At 47.7% G+C, this 9,006-nt stretch overlaps 2 pseudogenes; both read left to right on the top strand.

Annotated features, from left to right (window-relative positions):
- The first annotated feature begins 4,168 nt into the window (after positions 1-4,168).
- Positions 4,169-5,871, top strand: LOC120040003 (annotated as a pseudogene).
- Positions 5,871-8,590, top strand: LOC120040002 (annotated as a pseudogene).
- Positions 8,591-9,006: the final 416 nt, after the last annotated feature.

Genomic DNA, 9,006 nt, shown 5'->3' with positions numbered 1-9,006 from the left:
CTGCCGTGCCCTGATTATATTACTGCTGATGGTAACAGGAAATGTGCATGTACACCCTGGCCCATCTACTGTTGCGAACCCCGAATTCTAACTTGTGCTCTGATATCTGCTTCACTGATTTCTGCTCTCGTAAAAAGCCTGTGTTTTCTGCACGTTAACACTAGAAGCTTATTACCTAAAATGGATCAACTGAAAGTGTGGGTTCACAGCTCCAATCCAGATGTATTGGTCATTACTGAGACGTTGTTAAGAAAGAGTGTTTTGAATACTGATGTTAACCTTTCTGGTTATAATCTTTTTCAGCAAGACAGATCTTCCAAAGGTGATGGAGTGGCAATCTTTACCATGGAACACCTTCAGTGCTCGGTTGTCTCCACCAAGTCTGTCCCCAAACAATTTTATTTGCTGGTTTTAAGCATTAAACTTCCAAATAGCACTTTATTGACTGTTGCTGGGTGCTGTCGTCCTCCATCAGCACCAGTGTGTACCCTACCTGCCCTAAGCTCTCTCCTGGCCCCTTACACTAAATCTGAATTTGTCCTGCTAGGTGACCTAAACTGGGACATGCTTAAACCACCTGACCAAGTCCTAAAGCAATGGGACTCCCTAACTCTTTCTCAGATTATTACCAATCCCACAAGGTATGACTCCAAACACCCAGAAAAGGCTTCTCTCCTCGATGTTATCCTCACAAATAATCCTGATAGGTATCAGTCTGGTGTTTACTGTAATTACCTTTTACAGCCTATGTTCGTAATGTCTGCTCAGTGAAACGACCTGTCCTGCTTTGTCATAGACGCATGCTAAACAACTTTAATGAGTAAGCCTTCCTTCATGACCTGACCTCTGTAAATCAGGACAGAATCAGCCTGATCCCCTGTCGAAGACGCTCGGACCTTCTACACGCTACACAGAACTAAAGCAGAAAAATACAGCGCTACACAGAACTAAAGCAGAAAAATACAGCGCTACACAGAACAAAAGCAGAAAAATACAGCGCTACACAGAACAAAAGCAGAAAAATACAGCGCTACACAGAACTAAAGCAGAAAAATACAGCGCTACACAGAACAAAAGCAGAAAAATACAGCGCTACACAGAACAAAAGCAGAAAATACAGCGCTACACAGAACAAAAGCAGAAAAATACAGCGCTACACAGAACTAAAGCAGAAAAATACAGCGCTACACAGAACAAAAGCAGAAAAATACAGCGCTACACAGAACTAAAGCAGAAAAATACAGCGCTACACAGAACAAAAGCAGAAAAATACAGCGCTACACAGAACTAAAGCAGAAAAATACAGCGCTACACAGAACTAAAGCAGAAAAATACAGCGCTACACAGAACTAAAGCAGAAAAATACAGCGCTACACAGAACAAAAGCAGAAAAATACAGCGCTACACAGAACTAAAGCAGAAAAATACAGCGCTACACAGAACTAAAGCAGAAAAATACAGCGCTACACAGAACAAAAGCAGAGAAATACAGCGCTACACAGAACTGAAGCAGAAAAATACAGCGCTACACAGAACTAAAGCAGAAAAATACAGCGCTACACAGAACTAAAGCAGAAAAATACAGCGCTACACAGAACTAAAGCAGAAAAATACAGCGCTACACGGAACTAAAGCAGAGAAATACAGCGCTACACAGAACAAAAGCAGAAAATACAGCGCTACACGGAACTAAAGCAGAGAAATACAGCGCTACACAGAACAAAAGCAGAAAAATACAGCGCTACACAGAACAAAAGCAGAAAAATACAGCGCTACACGGTACTAAAGCAGAAAAATACAGCGCTACACAGAACTAAAGCAGAAAAATACAGCGCTACACGGAACTAAAGCAGAAAAATACAGCGCTACACGGACCTAAAGCAGAAAACTACAGCGCTACACAGAACAAAAGCAGAAAAATACAGCGCTACACAGAACAAAAGCAGAGAAATACAGCGCTACACAGAACAAAAGCAGAAAAATACAGCGCTACACGGAACTAAAGCAGAAAAATACAGCGCTACACAGAACAAAAGCAGAAAAAAATTTAGAACATGTTTGAAACTTGGAAACATGAACACACTAGCTCGCTCCATTCGAACCAACTGACTGGAGAAATAAGCTCATGAACTGTGTCTGCAGCAGACGTGATACCCCTCTGTCATGGCATTGAAACGCCTGCTCAACAAAACTGCCGACACAGACTGTGGGGTTAAAACTTACAAACTCGAGGCTGTGAACAAGCAATTCGGTGGCATTCTCTCTGAGCCTCTTTATTGTGTCGCCACCGTGCTCGATGCTAGGTACAAGGACCGCTACTTCGATGCAGACAAGAAACAGGGTTTACGTGAAATGTTACATACACAGCTGGACAAGATGGAAACGGACACAGTGACAGTGCGCACCGAGGAAAAGAGGCCACGGACAGACAGGGCTGGAAATTCACAGCTTGACATGTATGATGAAATTTTGGTTGAGAATGAAACGACTGAACAAATGAACAACGAAACAGCACAGCAAGTAAGTCAAAGAAATAGGTTTTGATTGTATTTTACATACGTAAATGCCAACAAATAACTTTTTGGTCAGTGTGGTGTAACCTTTATTTAACCAGGCAAAGTCAGTTAAAGGAAGAGAAAGCTTTGTTGCGTTTAATACAAAATACGGGGAGGGGCCAGCTGATTGTAAGACTGTATCATCTGCATATAAATGGATGAGAGACTTTCCTACTGCTTAAGCTATGTTGTTGATGTAAATTGAGAAGAGGTTGGGGCCTAGGATCGAGCCTTGGGGTACTCCATTGGTGACAGGCAGTGGCTGAGACAGCAGATGTTCTGACTTTATACACTGCACTCTTTGAGAGAGGTAGTTAACAAACCAGGCCAAAGACCCCTCAGAGACACCAATACTCCTTAGCCGGCCCACAAGAATGGAATGGTCTACCGTATCAAAAGCTTTGGCCAAGTCAATAAAAATAGCAACACAACATTGCTTAGAATCAAGGGCAATGGTGACATCATTGAGGACCTTTAAGGTTGCAGTGACACATCCATAACCTGAGCAGAAACCAGATTGCATACTAGAGAGAATACTATAGACATCAAGAAAGCCAGTCGGTTGATTATTGACAAGATTTTCCAACACTTTTGATAAACAGGGCAAAATAGAAATTGGCCTATAACAATTAGGATCAGCTTGATCTCCCCCTTTAAATAAAGGACACACCGTGGCTGCCTTCCAAGCAATGGGAACATCCCCAGAGAGGACAGACAGGTTAACCTGACCCAGATATTTTTTTGTGTTGCTACCATGCTGTGTTGTCATGTTGTGTTGCTACCAGGTTGTTGTGTTGCTACCATGCTGTGTTGTCATGCTGTGTTGTCATGTTGTGTTGCTACCATGCTGTGTTGTCATGTTGTGTTGCTACCATGCTGTGTTGTCATGTTGTGTTGCTACCATGCTGTGTTGTCATGTTGTGTTGCTGCCTTGCTATGTTGTTGTCTTAGGTCTCTCTTTATGTAGTGTTGTGGTGTCTCTCTTGTCGTGATGTGTGTTTTGTCCAATATATCTTTTTTTAAATCGCAGCTCCCAGCATTTTGCCTTTTGGTAGGCCTTCGTTGTAAATAAGAATTTGTTCTTAACTGACTTGCCTAGTTAAATAAAGGTTAAATAAAAAATATATATTTTAAAAAGTTGCCTGGTATGGTGTCCCCCTGTGTGACAGCTCATTATTTATAGGCTATGCTGTAAGGGTCGCGTGTACAGCCTGGCAGTGATGTGGTTGCTTTGAACATTTTGGCTAAAGGCTTCCATGTGACCTGTTTAATCTGATGCTGTCCATGTTGTGGATTTTGTGGAATTGGGATTTTATTTAACATTTCCCAGATCTTGTCATTCAATTTTTTTCTGGAAAAGTGAAGAGTGTTGCCGGGACAATCCCGAGATCCCGGTTACCCATGTTAATCCCTAGTTAATCTGGTGTGGAGTGGAGTGGAGTGGAGTGGAGTGGATTGGAGTGGAGTGGAGTGGAGTGGAGTGGATTGGTGTGGTGTGGAGTGGATTGGAGTGGTGTGGTCTGGTGTGGATTGGTGTGGTGTGGAGTGGATTGGAGTGGATTGCTGTGGTGTGGTCTGGTGTGGTGAGGAGTGGTGTGGAGTGGTGTGGTCTGGTGTGGTGTGGTCTGGTGTGGTGTGGAGTGGAGTGGAGTGGATTGGTGTGGAGTGGATTGGCGTGGTGTGGTCTGGTGTGGAGTGGTGTGGAGTGGATTGGTGTGGTGTGGTCTGGTGTGGTGTGGTGTCGTGTGGATTGGTGTGGTGTGGTGTGGATTGGATTGCTGTGGACTGGATTGGTGTGGTGTGGTCTGGTGTGGTGAGGAGTGGTGTGGAGTGGATTGGTGTGGTGTGGTCTGGTGTGGTGAGGAGTGGTGTGGAGTGGATTGGTGTGGAGTGGATTGGATTGGAGCGGATTGGTGTGGTGTGGAGTGGAGTGGTGTGGTGTGGAGTGGAGTGGTGTGGTGTGGAGTGGTGTGGAGTGTATTGGTGTGGAGTGGTGTGGTGTGGATTGGTGTGGAGTGGATTGGTGTGGAGTGGAGTGGTGTGGTGTGGAGTGTATTGGTGTGGTGTGGAGTGGTGTGGTGTGGAGTGTATTGGTGTGGTGTGGAGTGGATTGGTGTGGTGTGGAGTGGAGTGGATTGGTGTGGTGTGGAGTGGAGTGGATTGGTGTGGAGTGGATTGGTGTGGTCTGGTGTGGTGTGGATTGGTGTGGTCTGGTGTGGTGTGGAGTGGTGTTGAGTGGAGTGGATTGTGTGGAGTGGATTGGCGTGGTGTGGTCTGGTGTGGTGTGGAGTGGTGTGGATTGATGTGGTGTGGATTGGTGTGGTCTGGTGTGGTGTGGTGTGGTGTGGTCTGAAGGGGTGTGGAGTGGATTGGTGTGGAGTGGATTGGTGTGGATTGGTGTGGTGTGGTGTGGAGTGGATTGGTGTGGAGTGGTGTGGAGTGGTGTGGATTGGTGTGGAGTGGTGTGGTGTGGTGTGGTGTTGAGTGGAGTGGATTGTGTGGAGTGGATTGGCGTGGTGTGGTCTGGTGTGGTGTGGAGTGGTGTGGATTGATGTGGTGTGGATTGGTGTGGTCTGGTGTGGTGTGGTGTGGTGTGGTCTGAAGGGGTGTGGAGTGGATTGGTGTGGAGTGGATTGGTGTGGATTGGTGTGGTGTGGTGTGGAGTGGATTGGTGTGGATTGGTGTGGAGTGGTGTGGATTGGTGTGGAGTGGTGTGGTGTGGTGTGGTGTCGTGTGGATTGGTGTGGTGTGGTCTGGTGTGGATTGGATTGCTGTGGACTGGATTGGTGTGGTGTGGTCTGGTGTGGTGAGGAGTGGTGTGGAGTGGATTGGTGTGGTGTGGTCTGGTGTGGTGAGGAGTGGTGTGGAGTGGATTGGTGTGGAGTGGATTGGAGCGGATTGGTGTGGTGTGGAGTGGAGTGGTGTGGTGTGGAGTGTATTGGTGTGGTGTGGAGTGGTGTGGAGTGTATTGGTGTGGAGTGGTGTGGATTGGTGTGGAGTGGATTGGTGTGGAGTGGTGTGGTGTGGATTGGTGTGGAGTGGATTGGTGTGGAGTGGAGTGGTGTGGAGTGGAGTGGTGTGGTGTGGAGTGTATTGGTGTGGTGTGGAGTGGTGTGGTGTGGAGTGGATTGGTGTGGTGTGGAGTGGATTGGTGTGGTGTGGAGTGGAGTGGATTGGTGTGGAGTGGATTGGTGTGGTCTGGTGTGGTGTGGATTGGTGTGGTCTGGTGTGGTGTGGAGTGGTGTTGAGTGGAGTGGATTGTGTGGAGTGGATTGGCGTGGTGTGGTCTGGTGTGGTGTGGAGTGGTGTGGATTGATGTGGTGTGGATTGGTGTGGTCTGGTGTGGTGTGGTGTGGTCTGAAGGGGTGTGGAGTGGATTGGTGTGGAGTGGATTGGTGTGGATTGGTGTGGTGTGGTGTGGAGTGGATTGGTGTGGATTGGATTGGTGTGGAGTGGTGTGGTGTGGTGTGGAGTGGATTGGTCTGGTGTGGAGTGGTGTGGATTGGTGTGGTGTGGATTGGTGTTGTGTGGAGTGGATTGGTGTGGTGTGGTGTGGATTGGTGTGGAATGGATTGGTGTGGTGTGGAGTGGATTGGTGTGGTCTAGTGTGGAGTGGATTGGTGTTGTGTGGAGTGGATTGGTGTGGTGTGGAGTGGATTGGTGTGGATTGGCGTGGTGTGGTCTGGTGTGGAGTGGAGTGGATTCCTGTGGAGTGGATTGGAGTGGATTGGTGTGGTGTGGTCTGGTGTGGTGTGGAGTGGAGTAGATTGGTGTGGAGTGGATTGGCGTGGTGTGGTCTGGTGTGGTGTCGTGTGGATTGGTGTGGTGTGGTCTGGTGTGGATTGGATTGCTGTGGACTGGATTGGTGTGGTTTGGTCTGGTGTGGTGAGGAGTGGATTGGTGTGGAGTGGATTGGAGCATATTGGCGTGGTGTGGAGTGGATTGGTGTGGTCTGGTGTGGTGTGGATTGGTGTGGAGTGGTGTGGTGTGGTGTGGAGTGGTGTGGTGTGGAGTGTATTGGTGTGGTGTGGAGTGGAGTGGAGTGGGTTGGTCTGGTGTGGAGTGGAGTGGAGTGGTGTGGTGTGGAGTGGATTGGTGTGGTGTGGAGTGTATTGGTGTGGTGTGGATTGGTGTGGTGTGGAGTGGTGTGGAGTGGTGTGGTGTGGAGTGGATTGGTGTGGTGTGGAGTGGTGTGGTGTGGAGTGGTGGTGTGGTGTGGAGTGGTGTGGTGTGGAGTGGTGTGGTGTGGAGTGGAGTGGTGTGGAGTGGTGTGGTGTGGTGTGGTGTGGAGTGGAGTGGTGTGGAGTGGTGTGGTGTGGAGTGGAGTGGATTGGTGTGGTCTGGTGTGGTGTGGATTGGTGTTGTGTGGAGTGGATTGGTGTGGTGTGGAGTGGATTGGTGTGGAGTGGTGTGGAGTGGTGTGGTGTGGTGTGGAGTGGAGTGGTGTGGAGTGGTGTGGAGTGGAGTGGTGTGGAGTGGTGTGGTGTGGAGTGGTCTGGTGTGGTGTGGAGTGGTGTGGTGTGGTGTGGTGTGGAGTGGAGTGGTGTGGTGTGGAGTGGAGTGGTGTGGAGTGGTGTGGAGTGGTGTGGTGTGGAGTGGAGTGGTGTGGTGTGGTGTGGTGTGGAGTGGATTGGTGTGGAGTGGTGTGGTGTGGTGTGGAGTGGTGTGGTGTGGTGTGTCTTGTGGTGTGGTGTGGAGTGGATTGGTGTGGAGTGGTGTGGTGTGGTGTGGAGTGGATTGGTGTGGAGTGGTGTGGTGTGGTGTGGAGTGGATTGGTGTGGTCTGGTGTGGTGTGGATTGGTGTTGTGTGGAGTGGATTGGTGTGGAGTGGATTGGTGTGGTCTAGTGTGGAGTGGATTGATGTGGTGTGGAGTGGATTGGTGTGGTGTGGAGTGGATTGGTGTGGTCTGGTGTGGTGTGGATTGGTGTGGTCTGATGTGGTGTGGAGTGGTGTGGATTGGTGTTGAGTGGAGTGGATTGGTGTGGAGGGGATTGATGTGGTGTGGATTGGTGTGGTCTGGTGTGGTGTGGTGTGGTGTGGTGTGGTCTGGTGTGGTGTGGATTGGTGTGGTGTGGTGTGTTCTGAAGGGGTGTGGAGTGGATTGGTGTGGAGTGGATTGGTGTGGAGTGGTGTGGATTGGTGTGGTGTGGAGTGGATTGGTGTGGTTTGGTGTGGTGTGGATTGGTGTGGTGTGGTGTGGTGTGGATTGGTGTGGTGTGGTGTGGAGTGCATTGGTGTGGAGTGGTGTTGTGTGTCCCCAAAAAAATGTCCAGTCGCCAGGACAACAAATACAAATTACATCTAGACACTGTTGCGCTAGAGCACACAAAAAACTATACCTACCTCGGCCTAAACATCAGCGCCACAGGTAACTTCCACAAAACTGTGAACGATCTGAGAGACAAGGCAAGAAGGGCCTTGTGTGCCATCAAAAAGAACATAGAATTCGACATACCAATTATGATCTGGCAAAAAATACTTTAATCAGTTATAGAACCCATTGCCCTTTATGGTTGTGAGGTCTGGGGTCCGCTCACCAACCAAGAATTCACAAAATGGGACAAACACCAAATTGAGACTGGATACAGAATTCTGAAAAAATATCCTCCGTGTACAACGTAAAATACCAAATAATGCATGCAGAGCAGAATTAGGCCGATACCCACTAATTATCAAAATCCAGAAAAGAGACGTTAAATTCTACAACCACCTAAATGGAAGCGATTCCCAAACATTCCATAACAAAGCCATCACCTACAGAGAGATGAACCTGGAGAAGAGTCCCCTCAGCAAGCTGGTCCTGGGGCTCTGTTCACAAACACAAACACACCCCACAGAGCCCCAGGACAGCAACACAATTAGACACAACCAAATCACGAGAAAACAAAAACATAATTACTTGACACATTGGAAAGAATGAACAAAAACTAGAATGCTATTTGGCCCTAAACAGAGAGTACACAGTGGTAGAATACTTGACCACTGTGACTGACCCAAACTTAAGGAAATCTTTGACTATGTACAGACTCAGTGAGCATAACCTTGTTATTGAGATAGGACGCCGTAGGCAGACCTGGCTCTCAAGTGAAGACAGGCTATGTGCACACTGCCCACAAAATGAGGTGGAAACTGAGCTGCACTTCCTAACCTCCTGCCAAATGTATGACCATATTAGAGACACATATTTCCCTCAGATTACACAGACCCACAAAGAATTTGAAAACAAACCCGATTTTGATAAACTCTCATATCTACTGGGTGAAATACCACAGTGTTCCATCACAGCAGCAATATTTGTGACCTGTTGCCACCAGAAAAGAGCAACCAGTGAAGAACAAACACCATTGTAAATACAACCTATATTTATGCTTATTTATTTTCCCTTTTGTACTTTAACCATTTGTACATCGTTACAACACTGTATATATACATAATATGACATTTGAAATG

This window comes from Salvelinus namaycush, unplaced genomic scaffold, assembly GCF_016432855.1.
Source record: "Salvelinus namaycush isolate Seneca unplaced genomic scaffold, SaNama_1.0 Scaffold3183, whole genome shotgun sequence".
NCBI classification, from domain to species: domain Eukaryota; kingdom Metazoa; phylum Chordata; class Actinopteri; order Salmoniformes; family Salmonidae; genus Salvelinus; species Salvelinus namaycush.
Note: the sequence above shows the minus strand (reverse complement) of the source record. Positions and strands in the feature narration are given on the sequence as shown.